The sequence below is a fragment of the Hyperolius riggenbachi genome, chromosome 7, assembly GCF_040937935.1.
Source record: "Hyperolius riggenbachi isolate aHypRig1 chromosome 7, aHypRig1.pri, whole genome shotgun sequence".
In the NCBI taxonomy this organism is placed as follows: Eukaryota; Metazoa; Chordata; class Amphibia; order Anura; family Hyperoliidae; genus Hyperolius; species Hyperolius riggenbachi.
The window spans coordinates 147,191,053-147,217,226 of NC_090652.1; the positions used below are offsets into that span (position 1 = coordinate 147,191,053).

A 26,174-nucleotide genomic window follows, 5' to 3' on the forward strand; every position below is an offset into this window, starting at 1 on the left:
GCGGCCTGCGGGCAGAGATGCTGTGTGGGGAGTGACTTTGTCTTGGGGCAGGCAGTCACACGGCGTGCAGGCAGAGATGCTGTGTGTGAGGACTGACTTAGTCTTGGGGCGGGCAGTAGCCCTCCGGGATCCATGCCTCATTGATTTTGATAAAGGTGAGGTACTGAACACTTTTGTGAGTTAGGCGATTTCTCTTCTCAGTGACAATGCCTCCAGCTGCGCTGAAGGTCCTTTCTGACAGGACGCTTGATGCAGGGCAAGACAGAAGTTAGATGGCAAATTGGGACAGCTCTGGCCACAGTTTAAGCCTGCGCACCCAGTAGTCCAAGGGTTCATCCCTGCTCACAGTGTCTACCTCCACACTTAAGGCCAGGTAGTCGGCTACCTGCCGGTCCAGGCATTGGTGGAGGGTGGATCCGGAAGGGCTAAGGCGAGGCGTTGGACTAAAGAATGCCCACATGTCCAACATCACCATGAGATCGCTGTAGCGTCCAGTCCTTGCCTGCGTGGACATGGGAGAAGTATTTCTGGCAGTGGTACCTTTATTGCGTTGTGCTGTGACATCACCCTTAATTGTAAAGCATAGTTGCCAGCTTGTTCTGCAAGTGCTGCATCCTTTCTGCCTTCTGGTGATTTGGAAACATCTCTGCCACTTTGTGCCTATACTGAGGGTCTAGTAGCGTGGCCACCCAGTAATTGAGTTTTTTTATACGGGGGTCCCTCAACAGGCTGGACAGCATGAAAGACGCCATCTGCTCAAAGTTGGATCGAGACGTACTATCTATCTCCTCTTGCTCTTTCTCAGTGACGTCAGATAAGTCCTCCTCCACCCCCAGCCACGAACAATACCACAGGAACGTTGAGCAGCACAAGCCCCCTGCGACGACGACTGCTGCAGTTGTTCTTCTGCCGCAGCCTCCTCCTCCTCCAAAGAAACACCTTCTTCATCATCTGAGTCTGACTCCTCTTCCCCACACGACTCTTCCTCCTCCTCCTCCTCTGTGCTGCCGCAGGTGTTGAGGAAACATCTGGTTCTGATGAGAATTGATCCCACAACGCTTCCTCCTGTAACTGCTCCTGTTCACGCTCTTCCACAGCTTGATCCACCACTCTACACAAGGCACGCTCCAGGAAGAAAGCGTACGGGATCAAGTTGCTGATGGTGCCTTCACTGCGACTCACCAGGCTGGTCACCTCCTCAAACAGCCGCATGAGCCTGCATGCATTTCGCATAAGTGTCCAGTTGTTGGGCCAGAACATCCCCATCTCCCCAGCATGTGTCCTTCTACTGTAGTTGTAGAGGTACTGGGTGTCGGCTTTCTCCTCTTTTAGCAGGCGAGAGAACATAAGGAGGGTTGAATTCCAGCGAGTCGGGCTATCGCAAATCAGGCGTCTCACCGGCAACTTTTTTCTCCGCTGGAATATCGGCAAAGTGTGCCATGGCCGTGTAAGACCGCCTGAAATGCCCACACACCTTCCTAGCCTGCTTCAGGACGTCCCCTAAGCCTGGGTACTTTGACACAAATATTTGAATGACTAGATTCAGCACATTTGCCATGCAGGGTACATGTGTCAGCTTTCCTAAATTCAAAGCGGAAATGAGATTGCTGCCGTTGTCACACACCACGTTTCCGATCAGGGGCAAACGCAGGATTTTTAAGGGGGGGGGTTCCTGAAAGGTCCAGAAGCACGTATGTCCCGAGTGCTTCCGAATACAGGTGGCTCCATACTGCCCATGCACAAAAGTGCGCTGGCGTATTACGGAGCTGCCTATCTTTGGAAGTACTCAAGGACACTAGTGTTTCTGAGGGCTTCTGGTAGCAGCAAATGTGAACGGGGTACAGCGCTGGAACAACTCCCCAAGAGAGGAACAGGAGATAGACTTAGTTTGGACAATTCAGTGGAATATGCTACATAGTGTCACATAGCGCAAGCGATACCCATATGATGCAGGGATATATGCATCTGCGGAAGATGGCGGCGCTACATAAATACTAAATAATAATATTTTGCCTCACCAGGATTGCACTTTTATTTAGCTTTCCTGTAAGACAAGAACACACAGTCAGCTCTAGGGGAAGAGGGAAACAAAGGTGAATGAGGGAGGGCTGGTGCACACCAAGAGTGCTTCTGAGCGTTTTTCAAATCAACAGTGATTTGAAAAGCGCTTGGCTAATGTTACCCTATGTGGGTGTTCCCACAGCAGTGTTGTGATTTTTTCAAAATCGCAGGTATACTGCATGTAGCATGTTTTTGAGCAATTCATTCAAAAATCGCTCTGAAAATCACTTCACAAAATCACACTCACAAATTGCTAGCGATTGCTATTGTCATTTTGGCGTTGCACTAGCCCAGAGAGAGGAGTGGAGAAATTGAGAATAGCCTGAGATGGAGCAGAGAACTTATCTGTATTGAAGTCCCACATCACACAAGCTACTTGTCTGTAATCGGACTCCTGTCCCTGTCAGTCTCTCACACAAGTCAGAAAGAAGCCCTCCTGGAGTCTAGGGACTGTCAAAAACTTTTCAGCTTGTTATCCACACCTTATCCACACATGCAGTCATTATAACAATGGGGAGAGACCAGACAGATGTTTGCCCACAGACCCTGAGTCCAGGCAAGCTCTGCATCATGCTGTGCATATTTACCAGCATGTCTGACACTTCTGTGCTGTGGAGAGTCCAGGACTCCATAATCAACATTCTCTCACTGCAGGCTGCATCTTCTTGTGAGGGTTGTGAGGGAAGCTGGGCTGCCTCTCTCATTCTATTAGCTGGAGGGAGGCACCAGAAGTAAGAAGGGAGGGAGAATGAGGCTGTTTATATTATGCGGGCTTCCCTGGCTGAATACACAGCTCAGTGCAGGGGGGAGGTTCCAGACACCCGGAATAGCCCCCTGAGTTCGCCAGTGCCGATCTCCAGCTGGCGCGGGGTCAGCCACTGATCCACCTGTTTGTTAAGAGCAGCCAGGAGAGCTGCTCCAGTGTGACTCTCCATTTTGAGGTAAGGCATGTCTAAGATGGCGTGACACCGTCGTACCTGGCATGCAGCATAGGCCCTGGGGAGATGGAGCTGTGTAGCTGGAGAGGAGATCGCAGCCCCAGTAGAGTTGAACTGCCACTCAGCCAAGGAGGAGGAGGATGATTACAGCAAAGAGGATGTAGCAGGAGTAGAGGAGGTGGCAGGAGGCCTGCCTGCAAGCAGTGGAGGTGTCACAAGTTGGTCCACTGCACAGCCACGTACTCCCTGCTTGTCAGCGGTCACCACACCAGGTTGACCCAATGGGCTGTGTAAGTAATGTACCTGCCCTGACCGTGCTTGGCAGACCAGGCATCCATGGTCAGATGGACCCTTGACCCAACGCTGTGTGCCAGAGATGACACCACTTGCCTCTCCACTTCACGGTACAGTTTGGGTATCGCCTTTTTAGAGAAATAATTGCGGCCTGGTATCTTCCACTGCGATGTCCCAATGGCCACAAATTTACAGAAGGCCTCTGTAACGATTGGTGTCAGCACACAGAGAGAATCTGATTATTGATGATCTGCAGAATCATCAACAATACAGATGTATACTTGATTATGGATGATCTGCAGAATCACCAATAATACGAGTATGACTAACCTCTGGACACATAATGAGTGTAAGTGTTTGGTGCAACTGTAGGCTATCTCCCCTGAGGCGGGAGACACAGGCAGCTCGGCCAGGAACCACCTGAGGGGCAGGTGGCCCTCGGCTGTGCAGGAACTATCCCCTAGAGAGAGGGAATAGAGAGAACCTAGTAACCAGAGATACTGGGTGAACAGATATAGACTGTACTGCAGCCAGGGGGCTCCAGAGGCGTAGAGGCCACTGGCTGCTAGCAGGCTGGACTCTCTGAGGAGCAGGAGTCCTAACAGCTAACTGACACTTGGTGGAATAGTGTCACAGCTAGTACAGATAGACTGAGCACTCAAGGGATGAGTGACAGCCTGGAGGGTCGGGCAGGCCAGGTCGGCAACACACGAGCAGAGAAGGTAAAGAGACAGAAGGCTGATTCGGTAACCGGGTACAGGCAGGTTTTGGCAACAGGTAGGCAGATATGCAGAGGTACCAAATCAGTAAGTAAGAGAGAGGTCGACAGAGCAAATAGTCATAACAGATATAGAACAGAGTCCTAGCCTGAGGTGGGAGGTCCTTGGTCTCGACACCCAGGAACTAGTCTAGAGTATAATACAGCAATGACACAGTATTCCTAAGCTTGGGTGTGAGGTCCTTGGTCACAACACCCTGGAACTGGTCTAAAGTATAACACAGCAATGACACAGTAATCCTAAGCTTGGGTGTGAGGTCCTTGGTCACAACACCCTAGAACTGGTCTAAAGTATAACACAAGCGTAATCTGGCTAAGTGTGAATTCCCAGGTCCTCCTGGTTCTAACACACTGTGGGATCTGAGTGCTCACACGTAAGTATTCACAACGGCAGACAACCTGAGACTGACCAGCAAGATCTATATATAGTGCAGCGCTCCTCAGCGCCGCCCAGCACCACTCAGCCAATCACCTACTGCGCTGGGATCAGCTGATCGTCCTGATCAGCTGATTCCTCTCCTACTGGCATAAAGGTCCTGCCTCCCAGCGCGCGCGCGCGTAGCTCTCCATCTGTGTGCACTAGAAGGCTCAGACAAACCAGACGCATGCTGCTGTGTGGAAACCCCGGTCTGAACACGGAGACAGCCGCCCTGCTGCCAGACCGCGCGGCGGCATCTCCGCAATCCATTACAGCCTCAGAGTCCACCAGCTGGTATGGTAACAGCTGGCGAGCTAACAGTTCCGCCAAGCCAGCTGTCAGACGCCGGGCAAGGGGGTGACTGGCAGAAATTGGCTTCTTCCACTCAAAGATTTCCTTCACAGACACCTGGCTGCTGTGGGCAGAGGAGCAGGAACCGCTCAAGGTCAGAGGCGGAGTGGAGGAGGGTGACTGTGAAGGCGCAAGGGAGAAAGTGGCTGAAGAAGATAATGCACCTGAAGGAGGAAGAGGAGAAGGAGGGTGGCTTTTCTTTTGTGTGCTGCTCTTGCTCAGGTGCTCTTCCTATTGCAGTTTGTGCCTTTTCTGCATGTACATGAAATTAAAAGGGGAAAAGGACCCGCAACATCCACACACATTTAGACCAGAGGGAGCGAGGAACCAGTAAGCTCGAATGTCCAGTAGAAAAGAAAGTTCCACTACACCAGTGGCTGGGTGCAAAAAGGTTTCTCCGCTTATTGATACATCAATCAGTGAGTACAAAAGTTAAAAAAGCTCACGCGTATCGGAGCTCATGGCTCCTTAATCATAGCTTGTACATTGTTATAATGCATGAGTTTAAATAGTGCACAGCCACTGCATGTACCTTCGTAAGGGAGTTGTCCCTATGTGGGTGTTGGCCTTTCCACAGCTCAATTTTTGGAGGCAGAGAGAACAGATGGCATTATTCTGATCTGAGGCAGACACATTAAAAAATTTCCAAACCGCTGAGCCCCCTTGGGGTGATGGCACTATGGTGGCATCAGCAGCTGAAGTTGAGGGGCATGTTGGCTGGCTGTCCATAGGTGGCGATACATGGCGCCAGACACTGCCACCAGCTGTTTCTGATGACAAGCTCCCCCTGCTTCTTTCAGGAACTCGTCTCCTGCTACACCTCTCTGACTCCCCCTCTGAACTGTCCCCCTGGTCATGATGTCTATTAGGATCCCACGTGACATCCATGATAGTATCATCATCATTGTCATCGTGATAATCATCCTCCGCAGCTTCGCTTCTATCAGACACCACCAAAACTGCACCAACAGCAGGTACTTCATCATCATCATCCTTACACCTTACGTCCATAGTGACGGCTAACTCAGACATATGAGGTGTTGTAACTTGCTTAGAGCCTTCATCTTTTTGTAACAGTAGTGGCTGTGAATCATTTAATTCCCCACCAAATAACTCCTGCGAATTGTCAAATGCAGCGGATGTGGTGCTTGTAGTAGCGCTGGTGGCTGCGGAAGATGAGGTGTTCTGTGTTAAATAGTCAACCACGTCCTGACAATCTTGGGAGTTGATGGGACGTGCCTTCTTCTGAGCATTGTACTTTGGCCCAGGGCCGCACGAAATCACATCAGCACGACCTGCCGGGTGGCCTTTCTCTAGGTCTGCCTCTACCCGTTTTGTCTGTTTTGTCCATATCGGGGATGATGAAGTGAAAGGTATGCACTGACTTGACTAATACAATGTGCAGTCACCCAGGTGCAGTTAACAGGAATGCACGGAGTGGTATATCACACTGTATGCGCTCACGTAGGTAGGTGGGTGCACTGAACAACAGGTAGGTATATGAAGTGATGGGTATTACAAATGTGCACCTGTCACACACACACACCGGTACCGCCGTGAACAGGTGAAATGACTGGTGGTATTAACAATGCGTGCGCTCACGTAGGTAGGTGCACTTAACAGTGAACAGATGGAGTGATTGGGATGGGATTACAAATGTACAGCTGCCTGTCACACACACAGGTAGTCAGTCACTGAATGTGCTAGGCCTGGCAGTGGCACAGTAGGAATTACACCAAAGGCCAGCTGCGACTGACTGACAGGGCTGTATATAATGCAAGTGGGCCACAAAAAAATAAAAATAAATAAATTAGATCACAAGAACAAGATTAACTCTCAAAAGAGTTGTTGAGGGGTGCTTTTTTAGCAATAAGAATCAGCAAGGAGCAAGCTAACAAGCCTACAAGAGCCTAACTAAGCTTTCCCTATGAGAGTCTGCAGCAGCTCTCCCTTCTCTAAGTACTGCAGGCACACGAGTGGGTCCAATGCCTGACGCTACCGGGGAGGGTGGAGAGTGGCTCGAGGAGGGAGTGTAGCCTGATTGGCTACAATGTGCCTTCTGACTGTGATGTAGAGGGTCAAAGCTGACCCTAATGGTGAACTATGGGGGCGAATCGAACTTCCGGAAAAGTTTGAGGTTCTCCGTGATTGCAAACCACGGAAGTTCGCCGGGAACCGTTCACCGGTGAACCGTTCGGGCCATCTCTAATCCTTTATACTTTGTATTCCTATATTACTAAAAGCTTTTCAGTATATTATGATAATGAGAACAAATGATTGTGGCCAGATTTTTTGTTATTTTAGGGAGACACAGAACTGGTCTATACCAGTATTTCCTGTGAGGATTCCAAAACCCAGGAGAACTAATTTCTTGAGAAATGAAACTGAGATAACCCTGGCTGGGAATTAGAAACTGTATAGCAGGCCCGCCCAGACAGAAAATGAAAGTAGCAGGAGTCAATAATGGTCTGTGAGGTGGAAGCATTAAAGGAGAACAGTAGTGACAGGTATATGGAGGCTGCCATATTTCCTTTTAAGCAATACCAGTTGCCTGGCAGCCCTACTGGTCTCTTTGGCTGAAGAAGTGTCTGAATCACACCAGAAGCAAGCATGCAGCTAATCTTGTCAAATTTCTCAGAAACACCTGATCTCCTGCATGCTTGTTCAGGGGCTATGGCTGTAAGCATTAGAGGCAGAGGATTAGCTGAATAGCCAGGCAACTGGCATTTCTTTAAAGGAAATAAATATGGCAGCCTCCATATACCTCTTACTACAGTTCTCCTTTAATGCTGGGAATACACGGTACATTTTGTACCATGTAATGGATAGATTCCGGCGCGTTCCTCGCTCACCCCTCTTGCAATCTATCTGGAGCAGGGGGAGGTTTGAGGGTGATATAGAGACTCTGGGGGTACATAGATCACTGCTGTGTCCAGGAGCTTGCAATCTATCTGGTGCAGGGGGAGGTTTGAGGGTGATATAGAGACTCTGGGGGTACATAGATCACTGCTGTGTCCAGGAGCTAGCAATCTATCCTGTGCAGGGAAGGTGTCAGAGTGATACAGAGACTCTGGGGGTACAGATATCACTGCTGTGTCCAGGAGCTTGCAATCTATCCTGTGTAGGGGAGGTGTCAGAGTGATATAGAGACTCTGGGGGTACAGACATCACTGCTGTGTCCAGGAGCTTGCAATCTATCCTGTGCAGGGGAGGTGTCAGAGTGATATAGAGACTTTGGGGGTACAGACATCACTGCTGTGTCCAGGAGCTTGCAATCTATCCTGTGTAGGGGAGATGTCAGAGTGATATAGAGACTCTGGGGGAGAAGAGGGAGTGATGGGCACAGCTGTGGGGAAGGGGGTACACCACCCCACTTCCCTCACCTTGGGGCTCCCTGTTCCTCGCTCACCCCTCCGGAATTCCGTAGTGTCAGAGGCTGCAGTGGGTGGAAACCCCCGCTCTGCTGCCACGGATGTGCACACAGCTAACCTGTTTGAAATATGAAGGTTAGGGAAAGCAGGCGACTGTTCTCGGGGTCTGAAGGTGATCAGGCAGCTGGCAGAAGCCTCTAGGGGTTCACTACGTTGCTGGTCAGTGTCCTCGTGCTCCACGCGGCTTGTCTGTCTGCTGCTGGTGTGCAGAGATAGCATGAATCGATAAGCCGCAGATGGATCTTTAAGTAATTTTCCTCTTAGCCATTCTGCGCCTGTGCAGAACAGCTATGCATGTGCGTAGAAGTGGAGGTATAATACCTCGATGTAGCAAAGAAATGAACAGCGCTACTTAAAAACAGATGAGTGCTTACCTGCAAAAAAGTGCACACCCCACTCATGGGATTCAAATACACAATGAGCATACACATGACCTGTCTACCACTTGGAGGATGTTAGTTTCACTAACAATTTGCAATTTGTTAGGTACTTGTCCCTCCCACTGTCGAAGAAGTCTTTCCTCCATGGGAGGGGACCTAACACTAACTAAAACCTACCTATGCATATGCATAGCCTGGGCGCGCTACCAGTAAAATTAAGAATTGCGCAGAAAAAGTGGGATCAGCGCATCACCAGGCCGCCTCCGAATGGCCTCAGCTCAGAGATGCGCTGAGCCCCCCCAGGAACTACGAACGCACCTTGAACCAAACAGAGGCTCTGCATATACACCAAAGAAAAACTAACAAGTGGGAGCAGCTGACCAGAATTAAATCAAACATAGCAAAGAAATGAACAGCGCTACTTAAAAACAGATGAGTGCTTACCTGCAAAAAAGTGCACACCCCACTGCAAATTGTTAGTGAAACTAACATCCTCCAAGTGGTAGACAGGTCATGTGTATGCTCATTGTGTATTTGAATCCCATGAGTGGGGTGTGCACTTTTTTGCAGGTAAGCACTCATCTGTTTTTAAGTAGCGCTGTTCATTTCTTTGCTATGTTTGATTTAATTCTGGTCAGCTGCTCCCACTTGTTAGTTTTTCTTTGGTGTATATGCAGAGCCTCTGTTTGGTTCAAGGTGCGTTCGTAGTTCCTGGGGGGGCTCAGCGCATCTCTGAGCTGAGGCCATTCGGAGGCGGCCTGGTGATGCGCTGATCCCACTTTTTCTGCGCAATTCTTAATTTTACTGGTAGCGCGCCCAGGCTATGCATATGCATAGGTAGGTTTTAGTTAGTGTTAGGTCCCCTCCCATGGAGGAAAGACTTCTTCGACAGTGGGAGGGACAAGTACCTAACAAATTGCAAATTGTTAGTGAAACTAACATCCTCCAAGTGGTAGACAGGTCATGTGTATGCTCATTGTGTATTTGAATCCCATGAGTGGAGTGTGCACTTTTTTGCAGGTAAGCACTCATCTGTTTTTAAGTAGCGCTGTTCATTTCTTTGCTATGTTTGATTTAATTCTGGTCAGCTGCTCCCACTTGTTAGTTTTTCTTTGGTGTATATGCAGAGCCTCTGTTTGGTTCAAGGTGCGTTCGTAGTTCCTGGGGGGGCTCAGCGCATCTCTGAGCTGAGGCCATTCGGAGGCGGCCTGGTGATGCGCTGATCCCACTTTTTCTGCATAATACCTCGATGGGAGTACCGACTCAACACGGACCCGGGGGGTGAGCGGGCGGGCAGCGGCTGCATTCGGAGACACGCTGTCTCCCTCTTCTCTATGACCCGGTGCGTCATGTGTAAACACATGCCGAGTCATAGAGTGGGACGGACAATGCGTGTCTCCAAGTGAAGCCGCTGCCCGCCCGCTCACCCACCTGCTCCAACAATCTAACATACACTGTCGAACTAACCTACATCCTATAGACTTTTATTATCCCCTCCCCTCCCCCAACCCTAACCCTCCTGGTGTACGTTTGATAGTGAATGTAGGTGGATTTGACATGTAGGCTATTTCGTTAGAACACCGGCACTAAAAGTAATTGTGGCTGTTAATATTCATGCAGCAGGGGACCTGGGGGAGCAAAGACAGTATAGCAGGGTTGGCGCTGCTGGGGCCCCAGCAGAGGTCGGGCCCTGGGGAAATGCCCCTTTTGCCTCTATGGTAGCGCTGGCCCTGATCACGCCCTGTGACACCCCTAGTCACGCTGCACGTATACCATAAAGATTTCATAAGAAAAACATGTTGTTTTATCATTCAAACCACACTGTTCCTTTCTATCCTGGTTCATGTTCCTTCATTTACACATTTTAAAATTAGCAATATATCAATTTAAAGGATGGGAATAAAGTTTAGAGTCAACCAAACACATTTTTAGTAGAGAAATACATATATTTACATAGAAAGAGAGATAAAAATCACTAACCTTAACTCCTGTCTTTAATAACTCTTCTGAGCTGTTTTACAGTTATCACAATTATATCACCATGGTGATAACTGTAAAACAGCTCAGAAGAGTTATTAAAAGACAGGAGTTAAGCTTAGTGAATTGAGGCCATGTCCTGAAAGAGGGACAAATGAGGAGGAAAGAGGGACAGGGCTCCCAAAGAGGGACAGTTGAGAGCTATGTATGGCCAGCTTTACTTTCGTACATTATGCAAACCTCCTTTTTGCTTTTAAAATAATCTGCAGCGACCCTCTTTTGGTGCTCAGAATATATTAGGTTTCTACCGACACCCATTAAACTTTCAGAGGATAATGCTTCGTGCATGCTTAAACTGTCCTTTTTTGTATTATTTTATTCAACGGAAATTTACTTTTTTTTTATTTATTAAAAAAGCGATTTCCCGTTATTAGCACACCGAGTTCACATTAGCTGCATTCCCTGGCTGTTTCACACACCACAGAGCGTTCGAGTTTTCTATAAGAGGTGCAATGAAGTAAGAGAAAACAGCACGATGGCACTACTTATTACAGTACAGCAGCAGTAGTGTACTACTGCCTGTTCTTTGCTGCTACATTGAGTATGATGCCAGCCTGGCATGCATGGTGTGTAGTCACTTTGGTCCTTCCATCAGTAGGTGGCGCTGTCACAAGTCCTGGCCCCGGCACAGGGAGGACGGGCAGAGGAATGGGCGCCTGAGTGGCTCGTCACCAGGTGAACAGTGTTTGGGCGCCGCGCTGTTCCTGTGTGCCCGCTGTACTGTGTCGGGCGTGAGCTGCTTCCATCCGGAGGGACAGGCGAGGTGTGTCTGGGCGGCGTGAGACCGGGTGAGAGGCGGGCAGCGGGTCACTGTGTGTCAGGGAGACATAGCAGGCGCTTTGTATGTAGGTGCAGGGCCTGGACAAATGATGGGACTGCAATACATCTATCTGTAGCTGCCTAGTCCCTGTCAAGGTGTTCAGTCCCAGCTGCCTGAGCACAGCATTCAGCCAGGGCTTGTAGTTCTTTCTAGGAAGTTGCATTGGCCTCTAAAGGCTGACAGAATACTCAGTAAAATCTATATGCTTCGGGTTTTCCTCTATTTATTCATAGTTGGGCACATTGAATAAAATATGTGTTGCCTGAAGTTACAAGCCTGGGTCACTGCTGTTCTTCACTGTACAGCTATGTTTACACTATTATTGTCTTTGTGCCTCTGTTGGGTCTCCTGAAGTAGACTAGCTGCAGCATGTAAAATGTGCACTGGGTGCTATGGGAATTTGGGCACTGGATATATCTGCAAGCAAGCCCGAATTTACGTCACTGGAGCCTATAGGCATAGATGTCTTTGGCACCTTAGACTTTGCCCCCCAAGAACTAGAAACTACCGTCCAACCGTACCACAAGTGTGCTGGTTGGCCCAGCTGTCACTTCCCCCTTACTTCATTTGCCCATCATGGGTAGCTACAGGTGTCGCTTAGCTCCCTTAGCATTAGGTAGCCAGAGGTACCCTCAGTAGTGGTGCTGAAGGAAGATCTTGTCAGGGGAATACTGAGAGCTGGGTGAGTAACCACTCATTTATGCTTTGCTTGGGACTCTGCATAGGGAACAAGGGAGGGAGGTGTTTAAAGAGACTCTGTAACATCAAAAAGATCCCCTGGGGGGTACTCACCTCGGGTGGGGGAAGCCTCGGGATCCTAATGAGGCTTCCCACGCCATCCTCTGTCCCACGGGGGTCTCGCTGCAGCCCTCCGAACAGCCGGCGACAGACCCGACTGTCAATTCAAAATTTACTTTTGCAGGCTCCAGCGGGGGCGCTGTGGCTGCTTTCGGCTCGGAACTAGACGGAAATACCCGATCTCCGTCGGGTCCGCTCTACTGCGCAGGCGCCGGAGACTTGCGCCTGCGCAGTAGACGACGACGACGATCGGGTATTTCTTCCTACTTCAGAGCCGACAGCCACCAGAGCGCCTGCGCAGGAGCCGGGAAGGTAAATATTTACGGCGCCGCTGTACGGATGGCTGCAGCGAGACCCCCGAGGGACGGAGGACGGCGTGGGAAGCCTCATTAGGATCCTGAGGCTTCCCCCACCCGAGGTGAGTACCCCCCAGGGGACATTTTGATGTTACAGTTCCTCTTTAAGGGAGGGGAGTGAGCCACCTTTCTACCATCAGGCGCCTGTATCCACATGCCTACAGTGCCTTGTGGTAAATCTGGCCTTGTCTGCAAGTAGAATATCGGTAACTTACCGCCATTCAGCGATGAATTGGTGAGCAATTCCAATAGTAAAATATCAGTAATCATTACTGATAATTCACTATGACCTAACCTTACTCTCACATGAGCCCTTTCAGTGTTTAACCCTAAGAACTCCCTGCCTATGCCTGAATTTCTAAGTAATGCCCATGTTTTCCTATGGCTCAGTTCCCACTATATGCAGTTTAACTGAAAGCTTTTTCACAATGCACTGCTATGGAAAAATATACTAATACATACCAACACATTAAGTGTACACTAAACGCTGAAAAAACTGATGCGATTTAACTTTCCACAGCAGTGCATTGTGAAAAAGCTTTCAGTTAAAATGCGTGTAGTGGGAACTGAGCCATAGGAAAACATGGGCATTATTTTGAAAATCAGTTGCTCTTTCAGTTATAACTGAGAGCAACTGACAAAGTGTAAAAGGAAGGGTCCTTTTACACTTAAAGGGGCACTATTGCTAAATGTATCTATTTTAGACCCTTTAGCATACATAGATAAATATCTACCTGCTTTCTCAGCTAAAAAATCCTTTAAAAATACTTTGCAGAAATGAAATAAATAAATACGCATCAATTTGCAAACAAGAGCAAAACACACAGCTACAGGGCTTGTGTGAGCTCTTTGATGCCGCCACCGCAAGCCTGCGCAGAGAAAAAAGCCGGTCAGGTTACCATGGAAACGGACAACAATAAGGGTCCGTTTCATTGCCTGCATAGGAAAAGGGGGTCCTTGGCGACCGCCGGCCGGGCAGCCTACACGCAGCCACTCGATAGAGCAGTTACAAGATGGGCAAAAATACATGATGGCCAGAGGGGTGGAAAATAACGTCCACTTACTATACAGGACAAGATGCCTCCCTCTTTCAGAATGGTATAGGCTGCATTGGCGTCGGAAAAGTAAAACAACTGACGTCAATGCATGTCTCTAAATGTTTATTGACAGGAAAAAAAAACATTTGCAAAAGAGTGCATAATGTGATAAAACAATCCTCCAACAACACATATGTATGCTAAAGGGTCTAAAATAGATACATTTAGCAATAGTGCCCCTTTAAAGAGGAACTCCAGCCTAAACAAACATACTGTCATTAAGTTACATTAGTTATGTTAATTAAAATAGATAGGTAATATAATCTCTTACCCACACTGTTTTAAAAGAACAAGCAAATGTTTGATTTCATGATGGCAGCCATCTTTTTGGTTGCAAGGAGGTGACAGGGAGCATGAGACACAGTTCCAACTGTCCTGTGTCCTGAGCACCTCTCCCAGTTGCTAGGCAATGTGAATAACAACATAGGAAATCCCATCATGCTCTGCACAGCATCAGGGAAAAAAAGCCCGGGCTTTTTTTCTTTGATGGGTGGAGCTTAGATAAAAATGCAGCTAAAAATGATGCTTTGGTAAGAAAAACAAAGTTCTGATGCTGTGAAACTGTTAAAGAAACACCAAGCCTTTTCAGTTCTGCTGAGTAGATTTTTAGTCCGGAGGTTCACTTTATTCAGTTGCGCTCAGTTATAATTGAAAGACAACTGATTTTCAAGCTGGACATTGGAAAGAATAGAAAAAAGGAGCTGGAGGACACCGTGTTAACCGCGAAACGCGTTGTCAATTTTAAAGTGCCCTATTAAAGTATTCTTTATATGATACTCCGACTGAACATTTTATATAAGGTAAGATCTTTCCATACCTATTACCGGTTTTTGTTTTTTTATATATATGCCCTTATAGTGGTTCTATTAAACTAGCGATATACTAATTGTCACATGAGTACCCCAAGGGCGCCTCCTACCTTCTTCTATTAACTGATTTTCAAAGTAATGTCCATGGTTTCCCATGGCTCAGTTCCCACTATACGTGTTTTTACTGAAAACTTTTTCACAATGCACTGCTGTGGAGAAAGAAAGGGGAAAAAATGTATACTAACGCATTAAGTGGAAAAGGGCCCCCCAGTAATACCTAAACCTAAGAACCCCTCCGCCAATGCCTAACCTATTTGCCTGTAATATGGGTGCCACCATAAAAACCCAGTGTTCTCCCCAGGCCTTGTTAAGTGGGCGGGCCGCCCGGGTGTTTTGAAACCCCACCGGCACCATTTTTCATAGTATTTATTTGTCTCTGAACGGCGATCTTCCAGAAAATGGCGGCGGCGCAGCCTGAGCCAGGGACACTTTTCTAGCTCACAGTGGAGTAAGCCCCTCTCCCAGTCTCGTGGCGTCAGGTGAAGTGGGCGGGATGAGTCAGAGTACCCCATGCGTGTCCGCACCGGCCAATAGGAGGCTGCCTCGCCATGGACCCGCTCTGCACTGCGGTCACGTGGTGATGTGACGTCACCAGGGTCCTAGGGCTTCTGTGTGGCAAACCGGAGAATAACAATGTCACGGAGGATCAAGAGTATGCCAGAAATACTTGAAAAGTTAATTAAACACATGCCCCGAATTCCGGTGTTATTTTAATTTCATGTTTTAAGCCCCAACCCGAGCAAAATATTTGTGACTGGTGGGGGTGTGCAGAGTCGGGTTGCAGGTGTTTGCAGTTCCAAAACAGTTTCCTGCACTTCTTTCCTGGTTATTCCCTATCAGGAGAGGAGAGGGATATAATCATAATATGCTATTTTGTATTTCTGATCCATTATTTTGTTTTGCTCTATAATTAGCTTTTTAGGAGTGATCAAATATTTGGTTTGGGGTTGATCAGATTTCGAAAGAGAGATGACAGCTGATTAATCAGCTATTGGGTAATTAATTTTGTTTGTTAATATAATCGATCCTTTCAAAGTTGTTATACTGCATAGAGGATTTCTGCCAGTTGAGAAGCAAAATATTACTCTGAAAATGAATCAGTGCAAATTCTCAGGGTTCTTTTACACCGTGTCTGTTGTATTCCTTTGCATTGCACAATATAATAGCATCGCATCAGCATTACCCCGCATGCAATGCCTTTGCCGTGGACCCGCCCACAGTGATTGGCATGCGTGTCGCTGGCTGGCAGAGGAGGATGGAGGAATCTGGGTAATCAGCAGGGATGAGTACCGCGGCCTGCGCCTTGTCTGACAGGGGGTGCTGAAGCTGGGGGAGACCTATGGGAAGCAGCCGAGGATCGGATTTCACACCATACGATGTAAGGAGCGATCTGCTTCCATACTATCCAAGACGGGGGGAAGGGGGACCTACCTACCCACTAGCCACCAGCCTGATCTTCTTACCCACTCACCCAGCCCATTGGTGGCTATTACATACAATTTGGGGCCTGTTGGCTGTGCAGTTGGGGCTACCCGCTAATATACAGTGGTTTGCAAAAGTATTCGGCCCCCTTGAAGTTTTACACATTTTGTCATATTACTGCCACAAACATGAATCAATTTTATTCTAATTCCACGTGACAGACCAATACAAAGTGGTGTACACGTGAGAAGTGGAATGAAAATCATACATGGTTCCAAACATTTTTTACAAATAAATAACTGCAAAGTGGGGTTTGCATAATTATTCAGCCCCCTTTGATCTAAATGCAGTCAGTTGCCCATGGACATTGCCTGATGAGTGCTAATGACTAATTAGAGTGCACCTGTGTGTAATCTAATGTCAGTACAAATACAGATGCCCTGTGACGGTTTCATAGGTTGTCTAAGAGAATATTGGGAGCAACAACACCATGAAGTCCAAAGAACACACCAGATAGGTCAGGGAAAAAGTTAATGAGAAATTTAAAGCAGGCTTAGGCTACAAAAAGATTTCCAAAGCCTTGAACATCCCACGGAGCACTGTTCAAGCGATCATTCATAAATGGAAGGAGTATGACACAACTGTAAACCTACCAAGACAAGGCCGTCCACCTAAACTCACAGGCCGTACAAGGAGAGCGCTGATCAGAAATGCAGTCAAGAGGCCCATGGTGACTCTGGACGAGCTGCAGACATCTACAGCTCAGGTGGGGGAATCTATCCATAGGACAACTATTAGTTGTGCACTGCACAAAGTTGGCCTTTATGGAAGAGTGGCAAGAAGAAAGCCATTGTTAACAGAAAAGCATAAGAAGTCCCGTTTGCAGTTTGCCACAAGCCATGTGGAGGACACAGCAAACATGTGGAAGAAGGTGCTCTGGTCAGATGAGACCAAAATGGAACTTTTTGGCTAAAATGCAAAACGCTATGTGTGGCAGAAAACTGCACATCACTCTGAACACACCATCCCCACTGTCAAATATGGTGGTGGCAGCATCATACTCTGGGGGTGCTTCTCTTCAGCAGGGACAGGGAAGCTGGTCAGAGTTGATGGGAAGATGGATGGAGCCAAATACAGGGCAATCTTGGAAGAAAACCTCTTGAAGTCTACAAAAGACTTGAGACTGGGGCGGAGGTTCACCTTCCAGCAGGACAACGACCCTAAATATAAAGCCAGGGCAACAATGGAATGGTTTAAAACAAAACATATCCATGTGTTAGAATGGCCCAGTCAAAGTCCAGATCTAAATCCAATTGAGAATCTGTGGCAAAATCTGAAAACTGCTGTTCACAAACGCTGTCCATCTAATCTGACTGAGCTGGAGCTGTTTTGCAAAGAAGAATGGGCAAGGATTTCAGTCTCTAGATGTGCAAAGCTGGCAGCCGTAATTGCAGCAAAAGGTGGTTCTACAAAGTGTTGACTCAGGGGGCTGAATAATTACGCACACCCCACTTTGCAGTTATTTATTTGTAAAAAATGTTTGGAATCATGTATGATTTCCGTTCTACTTCTCACGTGTACACCACTTTGTATTGGTCTTTTACGTGGAATTCCAATAACACTGATTTGTTTGTGGCAGTAATATGACAAAATGTGGAAAACTTCAAGGGGGCCGAATACTTTTGCAAACCACTGTACTGGAGGATACTGGCACCCAAATTACCTGCAACAGCAGCTAATTAAGACTGTTAACATATTTGCCTGTTAACATACCTGTATTTGCCTATGGAGGCGGGCTGTGTTTTCATAAAATCAGTAAATTTCAGAGTTCAGCAAGAGCTAGAATGTGATGGTTCTGACCTGGTACTTTACAGGTGCTAGTCAGATTCAGTAGCTTCTTTTACAGCACTTTGTTAGTACATTTGTAGTATTAGGGCTATGGCCCACGAAGAACGTTTTCAGCCACGTTTTGGAATCTCTGGTGTAGGCTAATGAAAGTGAATGGAGGTGAGCCCACAGGAGCGATTGTGATTTTCCGAAATAGCAATCTTGGGTCCTGCAGCATTTTCGAAGCAATCTAATTGCAAGTCGGTGTCTAGCGTTATGCTGGGAAGACACCATGAGTTTTTTGGCAGATAGATGGCTAGATAGATAATTTCCTACAGATCCGATCTGATTTCGATCATTTTTCTGATCAATTTTCTTATAGAAGTGAATGGAAATTGATCGGAAAAATGATTGAAAAACTGATCGGAGTATCGATCGGCCAGTAAATTTGCCAAAAAACGTCATTGTGTATTCCCAGCATAAAACAAGGCTAGCTATCAGATTCAGTACTCGGCACACTGGTGTTTTTAATACAATAGATTCTTGTTGCTGGTAGTATACCATATTTTCTTCCTCTATGTTAATCTATGTGTCTTGCTGTTTTAAGATAAAAGGTTGTACAGTTTATGCATGTTCCCCTGTTTATTCAGCGTTTTACCATAAAAAAAATTACTGTAGTTTATTATGGATATATTTTATGGAGTTTGCACATTAATTCTTTATATGATGCTGCACTATGTTTATTGCACATCACAGCTATTGACAAGACCCTTTAGTGTTATTACTCGAGTAAGTGACGGTAGAGACTACGGTATATGTATTTTTTATGATATGAGTTATTTATAACATTTTAAAGATGTGCCTAAGGTGTAATCTAATGTATTTAATTAAAAATGCCCTTGGGAGCTTATTAAAAGCTCTCATAAACAGCTTTAATTGCGTTAACAATTACTGTTTTTCCCAGCTTCTGGGCAGGAAGTTCGGCTTTTCATTGGAAATCAAACACTAACCCCACTATCCATGCCCACCCAGGAACATGGCTTCCTGCTCACCTCTCTCACTGGGAAGCTGGACCGGGAGCTGCATCACTACATGAATGTAGATAGGTGTAGAGCAGGGGTGCCCACACTTTTTCGGCTCGCGAGCTACTTTTAAATTTGCCGAGGCCAGGAGATCTACCAACGTCTCAAATGCTAAGCACGCGCCCCCCCCCCCCCCCCCCCCCCCGCGTAGGTTAGCCAGGTATATGTGCCTGCAGCATAGGTTGTGTGCCCTCAGTGTAGGTTAGCCAGGTATAGGGCCCCCCAGTGTAGGTTAGCCAGGTATAGGGCCCCCCAGTGTAGGTTAGCCAGGTATAGGGCCCCCCAGTGTAGGTTAGCCAGGTATATGTGCCTGCAGCATAGGTTGTGTGCCCTCAGTGTAGGTTAGCCAGGTATATGGGCCCTCAGTGTAGGTTTGCCAGGTATATGGGCCCTCAGTGTAGGTTTGCCAGGTATATGGGCCCTCAGTGTAGGTTAGCCAGGTATAGGGGCCCCCAGTGTAGGTTAGCCAGGTATAGGGCCCCCCAGTGTAGGTTAGCCAAGTATAGGGCCCCCCAGTGTAGGTTAGCCAGGTATAGGGCCCCCCAGTGTAGGTTAGCCAGGTATAGGGCCCCCCAGTGTAGGTTAGCCAGGTATAGGGCCCCCCAGTGTAGGTTAGCCAGGTATAGGGCCCCCCAGTGTAGGTTAGCCAGGTATAGGGCCCCCCAGTGTAGGTTAGCCAGGTATAGGGCCCCCCAGTGTAGGTTAGCCAGGTATATGTGCCTGCAGCATAGGTTGTGTGCCCTCAGTGTAGGTTAGCCAGGTATATGGGCCCTCAGTGTAGGTTTGCCAGGTATATGGGCCCTCAGTGTAGGTTTGCCAGGTATATGGGCCCTCAGTGTAGGTTTGCCAGGTATATGGGCCCTCAGTGTAGGTTAGCCAGGTATAGGGGCCCCCAGTGTAGGTTAGCCAGGTATAGGGCCCCCCAGTGTAGGTTAGCCAGGTATAGGGCCCCCCAGTGTAGGTTAGCCAGGTATAGGGCCCCCCAGTGTAGGTTAGCCAGGTACAGGGCCCCCCAGTGTAGGTTAGCCAGGTATAGGGCCCCCCAGTGTAGGTTAGCCAGGTATAGGACCCCCCAGTGTAGGTTAGCCAGGTATAGGGCCCCCCAGTGTAGGTTAGCCAGGTATAGGGCCCCCCAGTGTAGGTTAGCCAGGTATAGGGCCCCCCAGTGTAGGTTAGCCAGGTATATGTACCTGCAGGCAGAGGAGAAGAGGCGGCGAGGAGAGACTCTGGCAGGCCAATGGGATGTAGGAGAGAAGCGGCGGCGAAGAGAGAGGCGGCGCGGCCGCTACGTCATGGCTGGGGGCGGCGCCGGGCACGTTACACACGCACATTACACAGGCTGCCCGCCGCCGCCCCCAGCCATGAAGCAGCGGACGCGCCGCCTCTCTCCTCCCTCTCTCCTCGCCTGCATGCATCCTTATTGGCCAGCGGCCAGCAGCTAAACACGAGCTGCTGGCCGCAACAAACATTAACGAGACGCGGCCAAGAGGCCGCGATCTACCAAGGAGGCGGTCGCGATCTAACGGTAGATCGCGATCGACCTATTGGGCAGCCCTGGTGTAGAGTTTGGTTTCCAGATCAAAGACGAACTTTGTGTCTGTCAGTCGTGTCGGGTGGTAATTTGTTTGGTGGGCTTTTGACAAAATGATAGTAGGTTTGGAAATTAAGTTTAGGAGAGCTTTTAATATCTCCTGTGCATGTTTGATTAGATAAATTACATTTAACTTCAGGGAACCTGAATACAAACCTGTGCATAGGGATACCATAAAGCAGGGGTGTCCAACCCAAAAACAAAATGAGTCGAAATTGAACACTGGGAAAAAGTGATGGGCCAACCTCAGTGTCTAGTTGACAACTGTATTCCCTGGTATCTAATGGCCCTCCTCCCTCCCCTATAAAGTTCCCTGGTATCTAATGCATCCTCCCTCCCCCTATACAGTTACATGGTGTCTAGTAGCCCTTCTCCTTTCCCTATACAGGTTCCTGCTGTCTAGTGGACACCCACCCTTAAACAGTTCCCTGCTGTCTGTTGGTCCTCCCTTCCCTATACAGATCCCTGGTGTCTAGTAGTCCTCCCTCCCCTATATAGTTACATGGTATCTAGTGGCCCGCTTACTCCCCTAAACAGTTCTCTGGTGTCTAATGGTCCCCCCAAGCATCTCTTAACGGTTCCCTGGCGTCTTGTCAACCCCCTCCCTCCCCTATACAATCACCTGGTGTCTAGCTTTCCCTCTTTTTCCCCCATGTGGCTTCCCTTGTGATCTAGGGCTTCACCTCAAAAATAGATTCCATGGTGGTCTACAGTGGGCCAAATGTAATGCGAAGTGGGGAAACCACCTGTGGACCAATTTTGACAGCTCCAGGGGCCAGATGTGTTCTGCAGGCCAGAGTTTGATATATTTGTTCCATAAAACTTTACCAGTCCTCAATCCGTCCCACCGATCCTGTACCGCATCCCCCCGCCCCCGGAGTTATTCGACCTGCTATGTTGAATAGCTCTTTGGCACTCCTTGGGCAGCCTTTGGAAGTACTTGCATTCCCAAGTACTTCCAAAGACGAGCACATCCGTACTGCTAAAGTACAAGTCCTGAATCGTGCATGTGCAGTACGATGTGCTTGTCTTCAAAAGTACTTGGATGCGAGTACGTCCGAAAGTTGCCAAAGGAGTGCCAAAGACCCAGCCAGTTGCATAACTGTAATTGGGGACGGCGCAGAAACAATCAGATCGACCGAGGATCTGGAATGCTCCGCTATCCAGAGCTTTCCTTCTACATCGGTATGTATCAAAACTGAAGTGAGTTTCTTCACTTCAGATTTGCTTTAATGTCTTAGTAAATCCTGTTATGTTCAAGCCTAAGAAGAAAGTTTGCTAGTGTGTTTGTAGAAAATAAGTAACAGTTAAGGGTGGAGAGGAGTGCATACTCATTTTCTTCCTGGTAGTCATCATGTTTGTGCCAAAGTGCCCTCCTTCAGGCCTTGTTCACATTGCGTTCTGCTCACGTTAGCATTGGGATTTTTTTGTCGCTTTTTTGTTCGATTTTTCAATTCTCAGCGCTTGGGTGGGCATTGCGTTTTTTGTGAAAAGCACTTTTCTAAGGGATTTTCTACAGCGTTTTTATAATTCACTTCCTGACGCAAGTCAGGAAGTGAACTGTTTGACCCAGAAAAGAATAGATACAATGTATTCTTAAAAACGCAATCGCTGCACAAAGCGATTTTGTGAGCGTTTTGTGTTTTTCCTATACCTTCCATTGAGGCAAAATCGCCTCAAAAATGGTACAAGCAACGCTTTTCTGAGTGGATCAGAAACAAAACGCTCAGATGTGAATGCTCTCATAGAGAATCATTGCACAAGCGCTTTCAGGGCGATTTTAAAAAATCGCTAGCGCTTAAAAAAAATCACAAAGTGCCTCCAGTGTGAACTTAGTGCTTTGTTTCCTCCCTGCTTACAGCTGTACATTTCTGTGTACACATAACTGCTTCACTTACATTCCCTATAGCATTAACTAAAATGCAAAGTGGAGAAGTGCCTGGATCCTGCCTGCAATGTGTGCTTTGGTTCATCCTCTGCTTAAAGAGACTCTGTAACAACAAAAAGATCCCCTGGGGGGTACTCACCTCGGGTGGGGGAAGCCTCAGGATCCTAATGAGGCTTCCCACGCCGTCCTCTGTCCCACGGAGGTCTCGCTGCAGCCCTCCGAACAGCCGGCGACTGTGCCGACTGTTCAATTCAATATTTACCTTTGCAGGCTCCAGCGGGGGCGCTGTGGCTGCTTTCGCTCCGAAGGAGGCGGAAATACCCGATCTCAGTCGGGTCCGCTCTACTGCGCAGGCGCCGGAGACTTGCGCCTGCGCAGTAGAGCGGACCCGACGGCGATCGGGTATTTCCGCCTCCTTCGGAGCGAAAGCAGCCAGAGCGCCTGCGCAGGAGCCTGCAAAGGTAAATATTACGTCACCGCTGTACGGAGGGCTACAGCGAGACCCCCGAGGGACGCAGGACGGCGTGGGAAGCCTCATTAGGATCCTGAGGCTTCCCCCACCCGAGGTGAGTACCCCCCAGGGGCCGTTTTTTCGTTACAGTTCCTCTTTAAGTTCAGTTCAATATACAACGGACACAGCCAAAGCAGTATTGTATCCGAGGAGTCCGGATATGCCATCTGCTGCGCTACATAGTGGATATATGCCATCCAATAGGAGGAATGGTAACTTGTCTGCTGTGCATAAACATTGCGCGGGTCAGGTTTTTCTGTTGTATCAACACTGTGGACAAACCCAGACGTGGTGAAAATGGATAATGTGAACAAACTAACAGGGTCTGTTCTGTGTGTGTTTTGATCTGCTGCAGTTCACGCAGCGCGCATAGTATGTTAGAACCCTAATTTTACTAGTTATATTTCATAAAACACCTATGAGGTTATTCCCACAGCACTGCTGCAATTTATTTAAAATCACAAAAGCGCTGCATACAGCATTTTTCAGAATGGTTAAGCTTGAAGGAACTCACACTCCTTTTGAAAATTGCTCTGAAAATTACATTGCAAATCACTTCACAATTGTGATTTGTAGTGTGGGGGTTAAGGCGTGGGACTCACGTGCAATGTTTTTGCCAGCGTTTTGCACAGCAAAATCACATTTCACATTCAATTGAATGAGACAGTGTTTTTCCAAACACAAACGCTCTGCAAAATGCCGGCAAAAACACTGCAAGGGGGTCCCAGGCCTAAGCCTGAAGTAGAAATTCCACTCACATCTCTTTCTCTATAAAATAGACGGCATGGGACAGGCATGAGGGAGGAGATGAAAATAGTTTCCCATTTTGAAATTTGGTTAGAGTTGCATTTCAATAGGATGAGGGAAGGAGCAGAAGCAACTGTAATGAAAAGCCTTTGGAACAATGTTTGCGAAGGGAGACATTTGTGGGAAACTAGAGGCGAGGACCTTATATTTTTATATATGCAGATGGGGCAGTTATGATAAAGCAGAATTGAATTTTGGAGTAAGAACCTTAAAATTGGACCAATCAAAATCAGTAAGAAGTGCATCTGATTGGCCCAGTTCCATTGTGAATGCAATTGGCATTTAACTTAATTTTGGGTAAAATGTACCATTTACTCGGATGTGTATACCATCACTGTTTTGTTGCTTAGGCCTTTGCTTTTTTCTCCTTTCCTTTCCTTGACTGTTCTGTTTGTGAACAGTTGTATTATGAAAAGGTTATTGTTACAGTATTATGCAATCCCTGATTCATTATAGAAATGCCAAAGTCATTTCGCTGCTTAGCTGGCGGGATCTGAGAAAGATATTGCACAATCCAGACTTAATTAAAATACACCTGGCATTATAAAAATGTTTATAAAAAGAGCTTCGGTTGCTTAGGTGGGAAACTCAGATAAGCAGGCTACCACTGGCCATACGTTATGTGCAGTGTCTTTGATCTGGCAGTAGATCTTTCCTGAGGGCTAGTTCACAGTGATCAGTTGCACTGCAGAATAATTCCGCATATCAAACTCGCTGCCCATACAATTCTATGGGTTTGTTCAAAGTACTGAATTGTAATGGATTATAGAGTAACCAAGCGTCTCAGGGTGACCCAACCCACTAGGAATGTATTAGGGCAGTGGTGCCCAACCTTTTTTGGCCCGAGGGCCGAACTTTAAATCAAGAAAAATCTCGAGGGCCGGAACACATGCATACAGATTTTCGATGTAAAACTTTAAACGTTTTTCTAGTAACAGTTAACATGGTGTTGGAAATGGAAAGAAAACGACAATATAAGAATTGTTGTACTCACCATTTGATGCACATTTTCTTAATGAGAAATTTGCGGCTGTTTTTCAGAAACCAATTTCTGGATATTTGGCTCTAAATTTGTAACATTTATTCTTAATACAGAATGAAGATGATCATCTGTGATGCGAGAACGTGAGCCAGTTTCTGTGTGGGGCTGCCCGCTCTGTGTGGGGCTGAGGGGGCTGTCTGCTCTGTGTGGGGCTGAGGGGGCTGTCAGCTCTGTGTGGGGCTGAGGGGGCTGCCCTGTCTGTGTGGGGCTGAGGGGGCTGCCCTGTCTGTGTGGGGCTGAGGGGGCTGCCCTGTCTGTGTGGGGCTGAGGAGGCTGCCCTGTCTGTGTGGGGCTGAGGAGGCTGCCCTGTCTGTGTGGGGCTGAGGAGGCTGCCCTGTCTGTGTGGGGCTGAGGAGGCTGCCCTGTCTGTGTGGGGCTGAGGAGGCTGCCCTGTCTGTGTGGGGCTGAGGAGGCTGCCCTGTCTGTGTGGGGCTGAGGAGGCTGCCCTGTCTGTGTGGGGCTGAGGAGGCTGCCCTGTCTGTGTGGGGCTGAGGAGGCTGCCCTGTCTGTGTGGGGCTGAGGAGGCTGCCCTGTCTGTGTGGGGCTGAGGAGGCTGCCCTGTCTATGTGGGGCTGACCTGTCTGTGTGGGGCTGAGGAGGCTGCCCTGTCAGTGTGGGGCTGACCTGTCTGTGTGGGGCTGAGTGGGCTGCCCGCTCTGTGTGGGGCTGAGGAGGCTGCCCGAGGAGGAGAGGATCGGGTGGTATTGCGTAGTAAAGTATCGGCATAGTCCCACGCATACTTGAGAATGTGCTGGTATTCAGCCCCGGGTAGCGCTGGGATAGTTAGAGAGCCTCGCTCATTGGTTAGTGCAGGAACCTTCCTCCAATAGGAATCAGCCTAATTCCTATTGGAGGAAGGTTCCTGCACTAACCAATGAGCGAGGCTTTCTAACTATCCCAGCGCTACCCGGGGCTGAATACCAGCGTGTATGCGCGGGACTACGCCGATACTTTATTACGCACTACCACCTGATCCTCTACCCCTCCGCGGGCAGCCTACTCAGTCTCCCCCAGCCTCCCCCTCCGCAGGACACCGCCGCGCGGGCCACAGAAACTGGCCTCGCGGGCCACAAATGGCCCGCGGGCCGTAGGTTGGGCACAGCTGTATTAGGGGATAAAAGAGACCGAAAAGCCCTCCTACCAATAAGCAATCTTTGGCGAAATTTGCCTTCTTAAAACAGAAGGAAATTTGCAATAATTCAGCTATAAGTGAACATTTGTGGTTACCCACAATGCACCCCTACTGAATATGCAATTTTTCCCTTTTCGCCCATGTAAGCAAGGCAAGCATCCAGAACCGCTGGGGAATAGCAAGCCTATAGCTTTAAATATTACATAGCCACACTCTTTTATCCCCCTATACATTCCTAGTGGTT

General features: G+C 48.0%; 1 protein-coding gene across 3 annotated transcripts in view; it reads left to right on the forward strand.

Annotated features, from left to right (window-relative positions):
* Positions 1 to 10,810: 10,810 nt before the first annotated feature.
* ZC3H7A (zinc finger CCCH-type containing 7A) overlaps positions 10,811 to 26,174 on the forward strand; it is a 193,972-nt gene continuing 178,608 nt past the window's right edge. The window contains exon 1 of one of the 3 annotated variants that reach the window (XM_068244740.1): positions 10,811 to 10,833. The gene's annotated coding sequence lies outside the window, so the exon portion shown is untranslated. Of the gene's footprint in view, positions 10,834 to 11,315; positions 11,477 to 26,174 lie in introns of those variants that run through there. The other 2 variants (XM_068244737.1, XM_068244738.1) reach the window with 2 other exon arrangements.